Source organism: Mastigoproctus giganteus, chromosome 12, assembly GCF_048544385.1.
Source record: "Mastigoproctus giganteus isolate SK-2022 chromosome 12, ASM4854438v1, whole genome shotgun sequence".
In the NCBI taxonomy this organism is placed as follows: domain Eukaryota; kingdom Metazoa; phylum Arthropoda; class Arachnida; order Uropygi; family Thelyphonidae; genus Mastigoproctus; species Mastigoproctus giganteus.
In genome coordinates this window covers 34,302,964-34,323,216 of record NC_143586.1, presented here as the reverse complement: position 1 = coordinate 34,323,216, position 20,253 = coordinate 34,302,964, and the positions used below count along the sequence as shown (strand labels likewise).

The window sequence follows — 20,253 nt, the reverse complement described above, 5'->3', positions numbered from 1 at the left end:
ACTTATGTATTTTTATTCATAGCTAACAAAACAAACGGAACTTTCAGTCACAATAACACATATGTATAGGCCTTTAACGAAAATAATTACTTATTTTTTGCTGCATCATTTTCAAATATTGTTTCTTTGCTACCAGATCTCTCACGCTTTTCAGCAAGAGTAGTTGAGTTGGACAGTATCGAGTTGCTTGTACTTAGCCCTCGTGGGTAGCACAGTTGGTAGAATCACCATCCTCCCCACCCTGGGTGGAAAAGACTTCCGTTTCGGTCTCATCAATGATGGGAGGAATTTTTATGGGCCTTTTTTCACAATGTGATTGAGTTAGTCAGTTCAGGAGAGGGTAGCATGGTTTTCTCCCCAAAACTCAGGTTTTTCATAGAGTAAAGAGAAAATCGACCACAGAACATGTAATTTACAGACATTATACACAGAGCAATTTGGCCTTAGTTGCTGATGCTCCCAAAACCCAACTATAACAACAACATCTTCGAAGAATGGGTCATTAGCTGTCCTCATCATTTTTTTTTTTTTTTTTTTTTTGTACCATCATCTGAATCAATCATCGATGCAAACTTTAAAATTTTTTCCCTGTTTCCAATTTCTGTTATGATTCACTTTCCAATCTTGTAAAATCTTGTTAACGAAGACCCACACTCTCCCTTTGAAAGCCTTTTTAAAATCTCAATCTTCAATTTAAGTATTAAAAATTTCTGCTTCCTTTTAAAAGATGAAGAAGACCATTACTCAGTACATTAAAATAAAGCTCTGTAAATGCTCAGAATCTCTTCATTCCTACATCTAAACTTAGTAAACATTTTACTTTGCATCTCACTTGCACATATTGTGTTAGCTGCAATTTCTGCATGCTGTGTTCTTTGTTGATTGATGCTTTTTTTTTTTTTTTTTTTTTTTACTGTTTTAGAGTTTTGAAATAAACTAATACTATTGGCCTAACTCTAACGCAAAAAAAAAAAAAATATATCAGATTACAAAAAGTGTTATGTTTAGTTAGTACTATATGTAGATTAATTAAGCTATGTACGTAAGCGTAAATTTATTTTTATTTTGCTAGCCTGTGGATAATTCTTCCAACTTTCACGTGGAATATTTTCACACCTGTGGATAATTCTTCCAATTTTCACGTGGAATATTTTCACGCCTGTGGATAATTCTTCCAATTTTCACGTGGAATATTTTCACGCCTGTGGAATATTCTTCCAATTTTCACGTATCATTTAATTTTGTTAATTTGTAAGGTAAAATAAAAGTATAAATTTCTGCTTTATATCTTCATTTTTATTGCTTATGGATAATATTCTTCCGATTTTCGCTTATTACAACTGCCATTTAATAGAATCAAAATTCAATTTGCAAGCATGATCAATCACAATAAATGGCGGTTACTGCAATTATTTTATGGCACCAGCATAAAAATAAATAAATGCTGGCTTGTTCAGATTACTGATGTTTGAATTTTTAATGCTCTACAGTAATAATAATAAGGGAGATAAAGTGAAAGAGAGTAAGAAGATGAATGGGGAGGGGGGTTAGAAAGAAACATGTGAAACAACAAAAAAATGGAGGAAATGAAATAAAAAGGGGAAGAAAGGGAAAAGAATGGGAAAGGGCAAGTAAAAAAAAAAATATATATATATATATATTATATATTGACAAGGTAAGTACTTAGGACAGCAATAACTTCACCTCGCACTAGCTGTATAGCCAGACATGGAATATGGGCGGAAACTACCCACACTTAGAAATGTCAATATAATAAATATTTACTTACCGCTTTATCTTTGCAACCTGCGTAAGATAGGCAAGTATTTGAGAACAATTACAATAAGAATAATAGCTTACAAACCACTTGAATATATATATATATACATACACACACAGAGGGTTGTTAAAATTAAAGTATCCCTATGTAGAGCTCTGAAGCGAGTTCTAAAGCTCGTACTGAAGAGAAATTTGGACAACAGGTATAATAAAGAATGCGTCGCCATTTATTGGAAAAAAAATTAGTCACTATATGGCACTGTGGCAATACAAAATCACTTCAACAGCGCTACAATTTTCAATGTGTCCTCCATTTTGGTCAACAATAGTTTCCATTCGAAGAACAGCATTTTCTACAGCAGACTGCAACATGTCAACTGGAATAGCCAGCACATGACATCTAATGTCCTTCAGATCTGCCAGAGTTTGACATCCTGATACACCTGGTTCTTCAAATAACCCCACAACCAGAAGTTGCATGGGGTGAGGTCCGGTGATCGGCATGGCCAAGATGTCTGGAAACAACGGCTGATGACCCGTTCGTCTGTAAAGTGTTGCTTTAGCAATGTTTGGACACAATGGTGGATGTGGGGTGGCACACCATCTTGCATGAATATGATATCCTGAAAGCACCCATGTTTTTGCAGCTCTGATATTGCAAAATATGGCAACATTTCATAATATTGCTGTCCAGTGACGGAACAGGTGCGAGGTCCAGTCGGTGTTACCTGTTCAAAAAAAAATATGACCCAATCATGAATGTGGCCATAAATCCACACCACAGTGTCACTTTTGGAGAATGCAACGGGACTTCTTGGATAAATCAAGGATTTTCTGGTGCCCAAATGCTAAAGTTGTGCGTATTCACTTGTCCATTTAAGCAGAAGTGGGCTTCATCACTCCAGAGCATGATGTTCCATGGCAAAGTAATATCCACTGTCATTTGTGCCAGAAACTGAAGTGCGTATGTAAAACGAATATCTGCGTCATCATGCTTTAGCTGCCGTAGCATGTGCATCTTGTAAGGATAGTACCGCAACACCTGACGCATTACTACCCTTACAATGGAATACGGCATGTCCACTTCACGAGAAACAGCTGGCACACTTGCGTTACCACATGGAGATTGACTTGATAAATCCACGACAGCCATAGCCACATCTTCAACATGAGAGGAGTCCATTCATTTTCGACCTCTACCTGGTTGAACACCAAGATGTCCTGTCGCTTCAAATTTCACAATTATTTTGCGGACAGCACAAACAGTCACAGGTACACTCCTTATGCACTTCTGACGCTGGAATTCTCTGATAGTCCCACCTGCATTGTTGCTGCTCTGATAGTACAGCTTCACTAATAGCACCTTTTCCTGCATCATTGTTGGCATTGCTGCTGTAGTGTAGGCAAACATCTACTGTATGATTTTGAAGAGACTGCTTTGCTTTTATACAGTACAATAGAGCTGAGTAGTGGCGCTGTGGCAATAACTTACGTTATTTGCATAATCGTAACTAAGACAGTTACGTGCCATACAGTGACAAATTTTGTAACTAATTTTTTTTTTCCAATAAATAGCAAGCGCATTCTTTATTGTACCTGTAGTCCAAATTTCTCTTTAGTAAAAGCCTTAGAACTCGCTCCAAAGCCCTCTACATAGAGTTACTTTAATTTTAACAACCCTGTATATATATATATATATATATATATATAAAATATATAAAAATTTAATTGAAAAAGGATGTTGCTGTACAATGCACAACCCCAGCATCTTCAGGTATCAACCACCAGAATTGCAAGAAAAAAACAGCAACATCGTATCTCTATTTCTGATGTAAAATTGATGCTAGTATGAGTAAAAATAAATTATAAGTATAAACTTTAGATTAAAATTAACAGAAAAAATAAAAATTAATAGAAACCAAAATAAGGGCAGACAAAGGGGGAAGAAATAACTTATACATACACTGCTTCACAAAATTAATAGAACAAAATTTTTTTCGTTAATATTTTATTGTGAACTGTCGCCGAAGGCAAATATCTAATATAACAGGCATCCTGGCATGCAAACTCTGACTATCCAATAGAAATTGATCTACCACCTTAGATATATTTTGCAAATTATGCAAAATATTCATGCCTATAAAAACACTGGCTGCAACCACATCACTTCATTCCCGTTTTTTGGCTTGCTCAGTCAGATAGCCCAGTGGCATGCATGAATACTTTGCTGGCGACCCCTTTTTTATATATAAGGTAACTAAGAATAAAAACATGCACATATACTTGCATGTACACCAATGCTAGGAGAATAGTAAATAAATTTGATGAATTTCAAGTGCTGTCAAGACATTGATAGGCAGATATTGTTGGGATATCAGGTGCGTGATGTCGCACAGATATAAGGAATGCAGAATTATAATTTGGGGAGTACAATGTGTACAGAAAGGATAGGAAGGGTGGAGGGGTTATACTGTTAATTAAGAAACACAAAATCTAATGAAGTGCATCCAGTTGACATAGATGGATAGTGCAACGCTGAGTCAGTTTGGTGCATAAGCACTGGGAAAGCACAAAGGAGGGCAGAAGTTTGTTATAGGCCTATTGACTCTGATGAGTACAATGAAATATACAGAGAAATAGAGTTCACCAGTAAATCAGAATGTCTTATAATGGGAAATTTTAAATTCACAGATATTGACAGGAACTTGTGGATTGGTCACGCGCACGCTAACAAGACTTTGTGGATTTATTGGATGATTATTTTCTATAGCAACATGTTCAAGAGAAATTCTGAGTTTATTCTTAATGCATGAATAGTCACTGATTATCAGCAGTGATTATTCATGCATTAAGAATTTACAGATAAAGGAACCACTAGGTGGCAGTGATCAGAGTGTACTCATGTGGGATTTACTTAAAGATTTAACTACTATCAGGGGAAGGGTTTTGCTTTCATAAAGGTGACTACAGTGGTCTCAGAGATTTTTTAAATTCTATACAGTGTGACCAACTGATGATGTTACCAACAGCAAATTCTAAATGGGAAGCATTCAAGGAATTAATCTTGGAAGCTACTAGGTTTTTCATACCAACTAAGAAATACTGTTCAAGGCCAAAACTGAAGTCAAATGAACTAATAAGACTCGTGGCAGAGAAGAAAAATGCATGGGATGCATATAAATTATCAGGCAACACAGAAGTCTATGGTTGATATAAGCTAGTCTGTAATCAAGTTACAAAAGGAAGCTAGGCAAGCAAAGGTAGACTATGAGAAATCTGGCAAAGAATGCAAAGAAAAATAGAAAGACTTCTTTACTTATATAAACTCTAAAAGGAAGGGGATGAATCAGATTGGTCCACTTTATGTCCTTGGTTTGACTGTAGATGATCCTGCTCAGATTGCTGCCAAACTGAATGAGTATTTTGCATCTAGATTCACAGATGAGGAATTCAATAGTGAAGTGGAGAACAGAAGCTAAATGATTTTGTAACAACTGAGAGCAAAGTGGAGGAGAAATTGTTGAAGTTAAACATAAGAAAGGCACCTAGGGTGGATGAAATCTATCCAGTTATATTAAAGAAGGCAGCAAAGGAAGTAAGCAAACCCTTAGCCATAATTATGAGAGCTTCTCTGGACCCAGGGGAGGTCCCAACAGATTGGAGATGTGCAAACGTATCTCCTCCATGAACATTTGGGGATGAGTAAGATCAGTGCAAAAGCGAGTCCCCAGATTTCTGACCCCTGTGCAGAAGCAATTCAGAGTACAGTGTTGTGAGGAGAGTTTAGAGCTTTAAGGAAGGGATCCTGAAACTTTCATCTCCAGAATTGTTTCAGGTGATGAAACATGGGTTCATCACTGGGATCCTGAGACCAAGCAAGAATTAATGCAATGGAACCACAAGGGCTCTCTCCTCCACCCTTCAGCTGGCAAGATTGTGGCCACCATTTTTTAGGATGCTGATGGTATTTTGTACATTCACTACTTGGAACACAAGCAGACAGTTACTGGGGAGTCATATGAATCCCTACTGTACAACCTAAGGGATGTCATAAAGGAAAAATGGCATGGAAAACTTTCCAAGGTGTGCTGATTCTTCAAGACAATGCACCAGTGCACAGGTCACATACTGTTGCTTTGAGAGACTGACTTTACAGAACTTATCCATCCACTTTACAGTCTGGATCTGGCTCCCAGTGACTATTTCCTGTTTTGACACCTCAAGAAAAACATACGTGGACGTCGCTTTGCTGATGATAATGAACTGAAGTCTGCTGTTTCTGCATTCTTTAATGGACAGGACAAATAATTTTATTTCTCTGGTATTTCTTCATTGCCAACAAAATGAAACAAGTGTATTGAAGTTCAGGGTAGTTACATTGAAAAATAAAAACAGATTTTTGCTTCTCTCACTTCCTTCATAGGTAGGTAGTAATTTACTGAACACCCCTCATACATATCAAGAAGTTGCACTAGTCAGCTGCATTCTGTGTGTCCATAGCCAGTGAGCAAATTAAGGCATATTCCCGACGCAGACAATATGTAATGCCACCTGCATTACATATGTAACCACCCTAACAAAATAAAGACAGCAGTAGGGTTCATTTGTATCTCAGACTTTGTTCGAATAGTAAGGTCTCTACAACTAGAGCACTGAAAAAGCAATTTTAACAAGTTTTTAGCTTTTATGTACACAAAAAAATTTTATTTAAAAATCGTCGTTATACCTTTAATTTACCCCATGAACCCCAGATGGGTCACAGCCTACAGTTTGTGCACCACTGGCCTCAACCACCCATGGAGGTAACTTAACTCCATTAATTAACTTGCTGGCTAAAATAAAACTTCATGCAATCCAGTCTAAACTTCTTCCCTTGTAATTTTAAGTTATGGCCTGTAATTTAATTTATTAGTTCTGGAATCAGTTATAACAGTGATGATTCCATTCTCCTTCGTTTTGCTTTCACCTCTCAGAATTTAATATACCTCGATCAAGTCCTCTAAGATGCCTAGTTTCCAAACTCTGCAGCCCACATACCTGAAGTCTTTCGTCGTGTGGCTGACATCTTGCTGATCTCACTAGGCACACTGCTCATCTTTGGACCTTTAAGGAAGCTCAATACTGTTTTTAGGTGCAGTATTCCAAATGTGGTCTTACATTTGCCTAATAAAGTGGGATTAAGAAATCTATGTCTACAAGAAAATGTTTGATAAACCATCAAGGGGACACTGCGGCCCTTCCTTGCCATCTGTCTGCACTGCTTGAAGAAATTCTTGTCCAACTCTATCATACACCCAAATCCCTTTCTTCCGTTCTTGTTTTTAATCCAACCTCACCAAGTGTATAAGTTATAATTCAAGTGTCAGCACTTGTGTTTTGTTACCATTAAAATATAGCTGTCATTTCTCTGATCATCTGAAAGGTCTAACTAAGGCATCCTGAAGAAGTTCTGCTTGGTGCTGTTCATTAACTACTTTACCAATCTTGATATCTGCAAATTTTTAAATACCACTCTGCATCAATATCATTTAAGAAAATCAAAAACAACAGTGGTCCCATAACTAATACTTGGGGAATCTCACTTCAGCATTAGCATTAGTTGAGGCATATATGATGCAAGAAAACAAGCTTATACAGCATCAGCCAAAAAAAAAAACATTTCCCATTTCACCCATCCGGTCACTCCAAATGTTTGTCTAGTTCAGCCTTAAATTTATTTAAGCTATCAACTTCCACAAAAAGCAGATGGAAGTCTGTTCCAGTAATCAACTACCTGTTGGCTAAAGGCAAACTTCCACACATCTATTCTACAACTGTCTTTCCTCAATTTGAATCAATGCCACCTTAGGTTCTTAGTCTGAGCAAGCAGAAGTATCCCATTAGCATTGAGCCTGCTCAAATCATTCAAAGCCTTATACACCTCAATCAGATCACCTTACAGATGCCTAGTCTCCAGATGTTGCAACTTGCAGAACTTAAGTCTTTCTTCATAAATGCACTCCTTTGTTCCTATCACCAATCTTGTTGCCCTTCCCTGTACTCGTTCTAGCAACTTACAATTTTCCTAAAATGAGGCCTCCAGACCTGTATACAGTACTCAAGGTATGGCCTGACAATCGCCTTATAAAAAGGGATAATCACCTCCTTGTCTCTGCTAGCAAAATTCCTATATATCATTGACAAAACTCCATGACCTGCTATTGGAGCCCATCTGCACTGCTCAGAGAACTTCATATCTGACTGCACAATTATCCCCACGTCTTTTTCATTCTCAACCTCCCTGAGTGTAGTACCACAGAGTTGGTACGTGTCTCTTAGGTTACTGCTACCCATATGCAGTACTTTGCATATGTCAATGTTAAACTTTAGTTGCCACTTCTCAGCCCAACTTTTCTAGATTCTGTTGCAGCAGCATACTGTTTTTAGTGTCATTAACAACCCTGCCAATCTTTGTATCGCCTGCAAACTTAGACATTAAGCCTGATACTTTTTGGTTTTTTTTTTAGGAGCATTAGCAACTAAGGCCATATTGCTCCGGGATATGCGGTGGTCATTCCCTGACCTTTCCGCATCCTCCGTATTTGGTGGTGACGGGCTCGAACCCCAGTCTAATCAAGAAGCGTGTGTTAAGCCTGATACTAAAACAACATCAATTTAATTAATTAATTTAATTACTTTGGTAGATGGCTACATTAAAATGATGCTTTTGCACTAACCTATGTGTTTGCCTGATATACCTTCATCAATATCATTCATAAATACACAAAACAACAATGGGCCCAGCACCGAACCCTGGGGGACTCCGCTAATAACATTAATCCGCGTAGAGCAGTATCCATTTATTACCACTCTCTGATGTCTCCCATCCCTTTATCCATTGCAGTAACTTGCCCTTAATGCCAAACCACTCCAATTTGTACAGCAGTCTTCCATGTGCAACAGTATCAAAAGCTTTCCTGAAATCCAAGTAGATCAAAATTTTTAGCATCCCGTTCCATTGTGACCACATCGTAGTATCCAATCAAATTAATCAGACAAGACTTCCCCTTAATAAACCCATGCTGTGTCTGAGCTAATGCTGCTGTCTTGTCTAGGTGATCCTGTATCACCTCTTTAACCAGTGTCACCTTTTGAATTGGGGATAAATTTGCACATCTCCAGTCCATGGGGACCTCCCCTGACTAAATATGCTCTCATAATTATGGCTAAGAGTTTTACTTCCCTTGCTGCCTCCTTTATTATAACTGAATAGATTCCATCTGCCCCGGGTGCCTTTTTTATGTTTAACTTCAACAATTTCTCCTCCACTTTACTCTCAGTTATCAAAAAATCACTTAGCTCCCTGTTACAGTTCAATAAACTTCTGGCATTCCCCTCCTTGAATAACTCCTCATGTGTGAATGTAGATGCAAAATACTCATTCAGTTTATCAGCTACTTGAGCAGAATCATCAATAGTCAAACCATCTATGTTAAGTTGACCAATCTGATTCATCCCCTTCCTTCTAGAGTTTACATAATTAAAAAAACTCTTTGCTGTTTTTCTTTGTGTTCTCTGCCAAAGATTTCTCGTAATTTGCCTTCGCCTGCCTAACCTCCTTTGTGACTTGATTACAGACTAGCTTATGTGTCGTAGGCTTCTGTGTCACCTGATAATTTGTATGCATCCCATGTATTTTTGTTCTCTGCTTCGAGCCTCATTAAGTCATCCGACATCCATTTAGGCCTGAACCTTAAACAGTATTTCTTAGTTGGTATGAAAAGCTTAGTAGCCTCGAAGATTAAGTCCATGAAGGCTTCCCATTTAGAATTCACCATTAGTAACATCATCAGTTGATTCCACTCTACAGAATTTAAAAACTGTCTGAGCCCTCTGTAGTCACCTTTACAAAAACTAAAACCCTTCCTTTTACCCTTGATCATAGTTACATCTTTAAGTAAATCCCACATCAGTACACTGTGATCACTGCCACCTAGTGATTCGTTTATCTGAAAATTCCTAATACATGCATCTTCTTGGATTAGTCCATACTGAAGAATTACCCCAGGGGCTTGGCACACACAGAGTCCTGAGCTCGCTCACTCACTCACTCTCTCTCTCACACACACACACACACACACACTCTCGCAGCATAAGCCTCAGGCTTCCTTGCACTATGTGGCAATAATCATCTGTTTTTTCGCGGAAGTGCATTATCAACATTTTTCATTAAATTTTCCCTATCTCTGTTTACATGGTCACAGTACTTGAATATCTGAATGACACCATCATTTTGGACAGTTTCAAAAAAAAAAAAAAAAAAGAAAAAAAGAAAAAAATTCAGATTTAAGAACTAATGACAATACCGATGACGAGAGAAGGAAAACAAGGACAATGAAGGTATTAATCCTTCTAAACATGAATTGTTGGCATTTGGTGAAAATGAATTTAGAAAATTTTCAATTAGGTTACAGTTAAATGCAATTCAGGGATACCTAATTGATAAGAAGGTTTCGGAAGAATTGAAGCATTTCATGAACGCTTTGAGTACGATGCCAATTTCATCGAGTGAATGTGAACGAGGATTCTCACAAATGAATCTGATCACCAGCCAAACCAGCGCTCCATTGATGACAAAAAACAGTTTCTTCACTACTATTACCATTAGCAGAGCATATGATGCAAGAAAGCAAGCTTATGCAGCATCAGCCAAAAAAAAAACTTCCACTTTCCCCTCCATTCATTTGAAATACTTGTCCAGCTGAGCCTTAAATTTATTTAGGCTATCAACTTCCACAACAAAGGATGGAAGTCTGTTCCACCAACCAACTACCTGCTGGCTAAAGGCAAATTTCTGCATATCTATCCTACATCTGTCTTTCTTCAATTTGAATTTATGCCCTCTCAGGTGATTATTCTGGGCAAGAGGCAGAATCCCATCAGCATTGAGCATGCTCAAACCATTCAAGGCTTTAGACACCTCTATCAGATCACCTCGCCGGTGCCTAGTCTCCAGACACTGTAATTTGCAAAACTTAAGCCTTTCTTCGTAAGAGAAAACCCTTTGTTCCATTCACTAATCTTGTTGCCCTTCTCTGTACTCATTCCAGCATCTCTACATCCTTCTTGAAATGAGGCTTCCAGACCTGTATACAGTACTCAAGGTGTGGCCTGACCATTGCCTTATACAAGGGAATAATCACCTCCTTATCCCTGCTAGAAAAATTTCTGTATATCATTGATAAGGCACCATGAGCTACTCTTGCAGCCCATCTGCACTGCCCAGGTCCTTTTCATTCTCTACCACTGTCAGTGTAGTACCACAGAGTTGATACATCGCTCTGGGGTTGCTGTTTTCCATATGTAGTACTTTACATTTGTCAATATTAAACTTCATTTGCCACCTCTCAGCCCGTCTGCTCAACCTTTCCAGATCCTGCAGCAGCAGCATAGCGTCAGTAGTGTCCTTAACAACCCTGCCAACCTTTGTATCGTCTGCAAACTTGGACATTAAGCTTGATATTCCATCATCAAGTGAAAGTGATTCTTGCACTACAAATATATGTGCTGTGTTAGAGTTACTAAGAGTAAAAACAATTACAAGCATACTTCTATACACAGTATACAAATCTGACAAATTTTTTATGTACTGATCAAATCATGAAATGCACACATTGTGGGGATATCAGGGGCAGCCCCCTAGGCAGAATGCGCTGGTCCCACAGGAACTAGTAGTTGTTGGTGACTCTATTGTCAGGGAAACGGGGAACATGCTTTGTAAAAAGGATAGGTGGAATAGGACCAGGGTATGTCTGCCAGGGGCAAAGGTTGATGACGTTGTAGAGCGGATATCATCTTTTATGGGCACAAAAGGTGATATAGTTGTACACGTTGGCACTAATGATATTAAGAGTAGGAGACCGGCGGAATTACTTAGCAAGTACAGGTCACTGTTGAAAAAAAGCCGTGAATTAGGGTTGAACTTGAAAGTGTCTGCAATTCTGCCCAGACACGATAGGAGGGAGTATATGATGAGAGCCTTGTCGATCAATTCGGCCCTGGAGGGATTGTGCAAGGCTCAAGGGGTAGAATTTTTTTCAGCCTGGACTGTACTTGTTAACAGGAGAGATTGCTTCTACAGGGATGGGATACACTTAAATAGAAAGGGTGCAAGAATTTTTGCTGATGCTGTCGAGGCAGTGTTAGGTGGGTCGGAAAACTGCTAGTTGGGGGGGATACAAGGACTAATAGTTTGTTGTTTGTTATTTGGTTTTTAGGAGCATTAGCAACTAAGGCCATATTGCTCCGGGATATGCGGTGGTCATTCCTTGACCTTTCCGCATACTCCGTATTTGGTGGTGACGGGCTCGAACCCCGGTCTAATCAAGAAGCATGTGCTACGCACTGCTGCTCCTTCCCACCTGGCTACGGAGGCGCCTAAGGACTAATAGATTAACAGTAGCCACTGGCAGAGGTGGAAGTGATTCTTGCACTGCTTCTATTCAAATGAGCAGAAGTCTGAAAAACAAGATGCAGGATATTTCAGAGACTGCTGGTAGTCATTGCGTTACAAGTAAACACATGGGTTGTGTTAGGGTAGCTAAGAATAGAAACAGGTGCATGTATACCTGCGTGTACACCAATGCTAGGAGTTTGGTAAATAAATTTGATGAATTTGAGGTATTGCTCAAAACATCAAAGGCAGATATTGTTGGGATATCAGAGACGTGGTGTCACACAGATATAAGTAATGCGGAACTGGAATTTGGGGAATACAATGTATATAGAAAGGATAGACAGGACAGGAGGGGAGGAGGGGTTATGCTATTAATTAAGAAACACATAAAGTCAAAGGAAGTGAAGCCAGTTGACATCGATGGACAGGGCAGTGTCGAGTCAGTTTGGTGTGACATAAGCATAGGGAAATCAAAATTGAGAGTAGGAGTGTGCTATAGGCCTAATGACTCTGATGAGTATAATAATATATTATACAGGGAAATAGAGTGGGCCAGTAAATCAGAGAGTCTTATAATGGGGGATTTTAATTTCCCAGATATTGACTGGAATTTGTGGGTTGGTCACTCGCACACTCGCAAGGCTTTTGTGGATTTATTGGATGATTGTTTTCTACATCAGCATGTTCGTGAGGCAACAAGAGGGAGCAATACTCTTGATCTGATTATCAGTAGTGATTCTTCATGCATTAAGAACCTGCAGATAAATGAACCACTAGGTGGCAGTGATCACAGTGTGTTGAAGTGGGATTTACTCAAGGAGGTAACTACCATCAGAGGTAAAGGGAAGGGTTTTTGTTTTCGTAAAGGCGACTATGATGGTCTGAGACAGTATTTAAATTCTATACAGTGGGACCAACTGATGATGTTACCAACAGCAAACTCAAAATGGGAAGCATTCAAGGAACTAATCTTGGTGGCTACCAGGCTTTACATACCAACTAAGAAATATTGTTCAAGGTTTAGGCCTAAATGGTTGTCAGATGGACTAATGAGACGTGTGGCAGAGAAGAAAAATGCATGGGATACATACAAATTAATGGGTGACATGGAAGCCTATGATAGATATAAGTTGGTCTGTAACCAAGTCACAAAGGAGATTAGGCAGGCAAAGGCAGACTACGAAAAATCCTTGGCAAAGGATGCAAAGAAAAACAGAAAGGAGTTCTTTACATACTTGAACTCGAGAAGGAAAGGGATGAATCAGATTGGTCCACTCGATATTGATGGTTCAACAGTTGAGGATCCTGCTCAGGTGGCTAACAATCTAAACGAGTATTTAGCATCTACATTCACGCATGAGGAGTTATTCAGGAAGGAGAATGATGTAGGTAAAGTAAACATTGGCAGTGAGCTGGATGATTTTGTAATAACTGAGAGGAAAGTGGAGGAGAGATTGTTGAGGATAAACATAAAAAAGGCACCTGGGGTGGATGGGATCTATCCAGTTATATTAAAGGAGGCAGCAAAGGAAGTATGCAAACCCCTAGCCATAATTATGAGAGCTTCTTTGGACTCAGGGGAGGTACCCATAGACTGGAGATGTGCAAATGTAACCCCAATTCACAAAGGAGGATCAAAGGCTGACACAAGTAATTATAGACCTGTTAGTTTAACTTCTGTTCCCGGAAAATTAATGGAGGCACTGGTTAAAGAAGCACTGCAGGATCATCTAGACAAGAATTCAGTTATAGCTCAGACGCAGCATGGTTTTGTTAAGGGCAGGTCTTGCCTGACCAATTTGATTGGATACTATGATGTAGTCACAAAAGAACTGGATGCAGGAATAACTTTGATATTATATATTTGGATCTTAGAAAGGCTTTTGATACTGTTGCACATGGAAGACTGCTGCACAAATTGGAGCAGTGTGGCATTGGAGGCAAATTGCTGCTATGGATAAGGGGATGGTTGAGTGGCAGAAGACAGAGAGTGGTAATCAATGGACACTGCTCAACGTGGACTAATGTTATTAGTGGAGTTCCTCAAGGTTCAGTGTTGGGTCCATTGTTGTTTTCGGTGTTTAAGAATGATATTGATGATGGGATATCAAGTTTAATGTCTAAGTTTGCAGATGATACAAAGGTTGGCAGGGTCGTTAAGGACACTACTGACGCTATGCTGCTGCAACAGGATCTGGAAAGGTTGAGCAGATGGGCTGAGAGGTGGCAAATGAAGTTTAACATTGACAAATGTAAAGTACTACATATGGGTAACAGTAACCCCAGAGCAATGTATCAACTCTGCGGTACTACACTGACAGTGGTGGAGAATGAAAAGGACCTGGGGGTAATTGTGCAGGCAGATATGAAGTTCTCTGAGCAGTGCAGACGAGCTGCAAGAGTAGCTCATGGTGTCTTGTCAATGATATACAGGAATTTTTCTAGCAGGGATAAGGAGGTGATTATTCCCTTGTATAAGGCAATGGTTAGGCCACATCTTGAGTACTGTATACAGGCCTGGAGGCCTCATTTCAAGAAGGATGTAGAGCTGCTGGAACGGGTACAGAGAAGGGCAACAAGATTAGTAAATGGAACAAAGGGTTGCTCTTACGAAGAAAGGCTTAAGTTTTGCAAATTACAGAGTCTGGAGACTAGGCACCGGCGACGTGATCTGATAGAGGTGTATAAGGCTTTGAATGGTTTGAGCATGCTCAATGCCAATGGGATTCTTCATCTTTCTCAGAATAATCACCTCAGAGGGCATAAATTCAAATTGAGGAAGGACGGATGTCGGATAGATGTGCGGAAATTTGCCTTTGGCCAGCGGGTGGTTGGTTGGTGGAACCGACTTCCATCACTTGTTGAAGTTGATAGCCTAAACAAATTTAAAGCTCAACTGGACAGGTATTTCGAACGAACGGAGGGGTGAAATGGGAGAGGGTGTTTTTTTTTTTTTTTTTTTTTGGCTGATGCTGAATAAGCTTGCTTTCTTGCATCATATGCCTCTACTAATGCTAATGCTAATCTGAATCACATCTGAATTTTATCTGAACCTATGAGGTTCAGGTAAAATTTGAAATGAATACATCACAAATACTCAAACTAATTGAACATACTTATCTGCAAAAAGAAATAAAGTTCCCAAACACTTCCTCATTTATTTCACAAAAATATGTGGAATAACCCCAAAGGCCCCAACAACTATGGGTACTACTGTTGTTTTTCTTTCCCAGATTCATACCATTTTGATCTGCAGGTTATTTTATCATTTCCAGCTCTCTCTCTTTGACTCTGCTGTCTCTGGGCACTGAGATATTGATTATCCATGGTGCTGCTTCTTTTCAACCACTGCCAAGTTAGGTGTATTATGGGGAAGGCTTCCTAGTTCTGCCTGAGTCCAATCTACAATTCCAGCAATGTACTGAATGATGAGGATAGCCTAGGTGTTAATGGCTTTGTTGATATTCCTTCCACTGAGTTTCAATTTCAGGACCTTCTTCGCTGTTCAGAAGTATTCTTTGCTAATTCAGCTCGTAACTTCTGCATACTAGATGTTACCGTGCTTGAAGAATGCTCAGGAACTTGTAGGCTTCGTCTGGTGTGAGGCTCCTAATATCGTTATGATTAGGCATTTTGATTCACTCACGCATATTAATTTTCCTCGATTGAATGCCACTCACCTCAACCATGTTCAAGTAGGGGTTTTTTGTGAGAAAAAGATTTGAGTGATGACTGTGTAGTTAGGATCATCTGGTATTCTGGTAGGTAAATGAACAATCTGTGCACAGTCTTCACTAATTGCAAAATCCTCAGCATCTTGTCCAGCTGGGTCCATGTGACTAGAAAACAGAAGCCAGCTGGAACTGTGAAAATTAAAATCGCCAAGGAAAATTACCTAACTGTTAGGAAAGTTGAACTGGAGAAAGTAAAGTTTCAAAGAAAGGAAGTCAACGAGTTCCAGGTGATTAGGAGTTAGGAGAAAGAGAGAAGCAACAGATGAATTTGACAAAATGGGGTAGAGAGATTTTAAGCCACAGAACATAAAAAAGAGGAGATGCCAAATTACCATGTCCACTCTGATATTTCCCATCTCTGACAGAGAATATCAGAGTGGAATATCTGCAAAAAAGAACTTTAGTTCTTTTCACAGATAAGTATGTTCAATTAGTTTGACTATTTGTGATGTATTCATATGTTATAAAAGGTGGGAAGGACACAAGGTATGAAGTAATTATATTTCTGAAGTTGGCATACACATGGTAAGAATATACCCAGTCCGTGACATAACATGGCCTCGATGCTTCACATACACTACTTACTTGGAGTCCCTCCAATAACTATGTCAGAGTAGAGGCAGAGAGACTACACAACACTAGCTGATCTGGATGCCTCCAAGAATTACCAATAGGTTCAATTTGGTGGCCTCTCTAACAGCTGGCCTACAAACACTGTTTAAGAGCTGTACCCTCCAAATGTACGGAAGATTGGATCTCATCATGATGCCCATCATAACCTTAAAAGACATCAATCATACTGCACTATGGAGGGGGGTGGGGTTGACAGAGCTCTGCTATAGAAACTAAACATGAGTTCCAACACTTCAAGCCTACAATAAATGAAATGGTGGTAATTCTCCAGTTGATGAGAGTCATCTACAGCTAGTAAATGTTTACCTGCTCAACTTATGTACATAAATTTTCATCATACTCATTTAATGTGCCGCAAAATCCCCAATTTTTTTTTTTTTTTTTTTTACTGTCTTTCATTAGTGTAATTTTTATGTCACATCAGAATACCTCAATATCTTGATAGCTCTCACCTAACAGATAAACTGTTCTTGAATCAATGTGATTTGCAACTAAAAGCATAATTCCTCCACCTCTTCTGTTATATCTATCTTTCATGAGTGTATTGCATCTCCCAAATTCTGCATCCATCTATTAATAAACCATACTTAACATTTATTAACTATACATCTAGCATCAGTATAAAAACACGAGTGTCCTTACAGATTCTTTGTAACCCTAATACATCCCCATGCAATTGCATAATAACAATATTTCCCCAAAGAATTATCTAATTAGACACCAGATCAGTTCCAGCACTATGCACAACTGTTTGTTAGTTATCCAGTAATATCCCATGATCTCAAATAGCTAAATTCAAAATGGAAGTGTCTTATTATTATACACATCTATATTAGTTATCATATTAAAACAGTTTCATATTATAAGATGGTACAGTGTTGATTCAAAATTTCCATTAAGACATCTTTGCTCCTCTTTCTCGTTCACTTACTGTCTCGCACACATTTTATTCACTCTCACTGACAACCATTATTTTATGATGGTCAATCAAATTTCCCCACCCCTTTGAAGCTACACCAATAGCTTTCATTTTTATTATTGCTCCAAATATAAACAGAAGAATGCAAGCTACATCTATTTTTTAATGATTATGACTCTTCCCGTACAACTTTAGTGAGCTTAATGGGGAACTTATATACAGCTTAATGAGAGTTAATGCTTGTGGGTAAATGGATGTTATACTTCATACAACTTCGTTACTCTAATCTAAATTATACTGTAAATTTTCATATTTCAAAGTACTTCTGGTTGGTTTCATCCTGTCACATCACAACTTTACAAACTCAGGAAATGTAAGAAATGAATCAAAGTGCAGCCTGAGCGAACAAATGCTAATCCCCACTCAAATTAATTTTAACCGCGTTGTTTACATCTTTGAGCTAACAAAATTGGCTGATCTTTAAAAAAAAGGGACACTACCAGTGGCGTAGCTACCCTTTTTCGGGCCCGGAGGCAAAGAACATGTTCGGGCCCCTACTTAATTAATGAAAATTGCAAAAAGAGGAGACTGCCAAAGACGCCGGGCCCCTAAAGGGCCCGGAGGCAATTGCCTTGCCTGCCTACATGGTAGCTACGCCACTGGACACTACTATTAAATATAAAAGTTAAACTGCGAGTTTAAAAAAAACCGCCTACCAGTGTCGACACGCTTAACCTAATTACTAAACAAATGACACCTTGTAGCCAAGACTAAATGAACAGTATAAAAAAATATTCACACTAGTTCCATGCAAGCAAGTAAATGATGCAAATATATTACATCACGATATGAACTTAGCCCCACCCGTACCACTTGAACACACGTTTCCCTCTAACACAGTGAAATTGATAGTGGGATATAAACGAGTTTACATTTGAGATTAACACGTTTATTTTATACATACTGTAACAAACATTTGCATATTAATATCTAACGGCTTTCCCTCTTCATCCCACCATCAGTGACTCACCTTTCGAAAGCGGCAGTTGAACAGGACTATACAAAACACCGGTATATGGCACAGAAACTAATTTCGAAACCCCCACTGAGGTTGAACTTCGCAACTCACCGACAACCCTCTCTCCACTGCATACTGAACAACTTGGTTCATAGAGCGGAGTGATAATCCTGCCCCACCCAGGAATAAGAAGGATGTCCTGCGGAAATTTCTAATATATAATGAAGAGAGGAAATATTTTCATTCTAATATTAACTCATATAATATATTTTTCTTGCACAAACGATAGTCAACAAAACCTCCACGTTGTTATCGGCACTATATTCAAGTAGAAATGGCGAAATCCATTCTCATTGGACTAGATTATCGAGAAAATCATAAACATTTTCTTGCTCTAATAAAAAATATAAAAATCAAAGTTGTAATAATTATTTTTCATTCATTTTATTGTTATAGACAAAATAAAGTTGTCGTTTTTTGTTTTCCTTTAAATTTCTATAAAACATGTATATTCACAAACAACGCGCGGTAAAAATTAAGTTAAAAAAAAGGAAATTTAAAATACTAAATTTACAGGTAGCGCTCCAAACGTTATAAAAGCGCACGGTTAAAATCAGAGAAAAGCAAAATTTAACGGAATATACATTTCCGTAAGATTAATGCCCATTAGTTGGGTTCCTTTTGTTTCCCTATCATTATTTCTCTACATTGAATTCAGCAAATAATCACCGGAAAATAATATTTCCCTTACTTACGCCAAATAGATATTTTACTAAATTATGTTTTGCGGTCATCACCCCTCAAGAAAAGTGCGAAGGAGAGGTACAAGCCTTAGCGTGACATCACGAAAAGGTCTGTGACATACATTTGTATCGAAAAAAAAGTAAAGTTAAACTACTTCAATATCTAGAAAGTAGTAGTAGTGGCATGCGTTGCAAGAAAGCATGTGTATGAGCTTATGTAGCATCAGCCGAAAAAAAAAAAAAAAAAAATTGCGCCATTCCCTCCAAATGCCTGTCCAGTTCCTCCTTAAATTTATTCAACCTATCAACTTCCACGACAGATGGAAGTTTGTTCCGGCAATTAACCACCCGCTGGCTAAAGGCAAATTTCCGCACATCTATTCTACATCTGTCCTTTCTTCATTTGAATTTATGCCCGCATAAGTTCGTAATCTGAACAAGTGGAAGGATCCCATCAGAATTCAGCGTGCTCAACCCATTCAAGGCCTTATACACCTCAATCAGATCACCGCGCAGGTGCCTAGCCTCCAGCCACTGCAATTTGTAGAACTTAAGCCTCTCTTGGTAAGAGGATCCCTTCATTCCCCTCACCAATCTTGTTGCCCTTCTCTGTACACGCTCAAGTAAGTCTACATCCTTCCCAAAATGAGGCCTCCAGACCTGTACACAGTACTCAAGGCGTGGCCTGACCATTGCCTTATACAGAGGGACAATTACCTCCTTCTCCCTGCTAGCAAAATTCCTATATATCATTGACAAAACCCCATGACCTGCCCTGGCAGCCTGTCTGCATTGCTCAGAAAACTTCATATCTGACTGCATAATTACTCCCAGGCCTTTTTCATTTTCTACCACCTTAAGTGTAGTACCACACAGTTGGTACTACACTTAAGTTAGCAATACCATTGAATCAACAGTCACATTCATGACCCTACTCGCAAATAAATGAGAAAAATAAGCTTTATTAGAGAAATGTACTTTATTTGAAGGAC

General features: G+C 38.7%; 1 protein-coding gene across 1 annotated transcript in view; it reads right to left on the bottom strand.

Annotated features, from left to right (window-relative positions):
* The window catches only part of LOC150076876 (spectrin beta chain-like), an 800,006-nt gene extending 781,177 nt beyond the window's left edge, over window positions 1-18,829 (bottom strand). The window contains exon 1 of the mRNA XM_090386889.1: window positions 18,531-18,829. The gene's annotated coding sequence lies outside the window, so the exon portion shown is untranslated. The remainder of the gene's footprint in view (window positions 1-18,530) is intronic.
* Window positions 18,830-20,253: the final 1,424 nt, after the last annotated feature.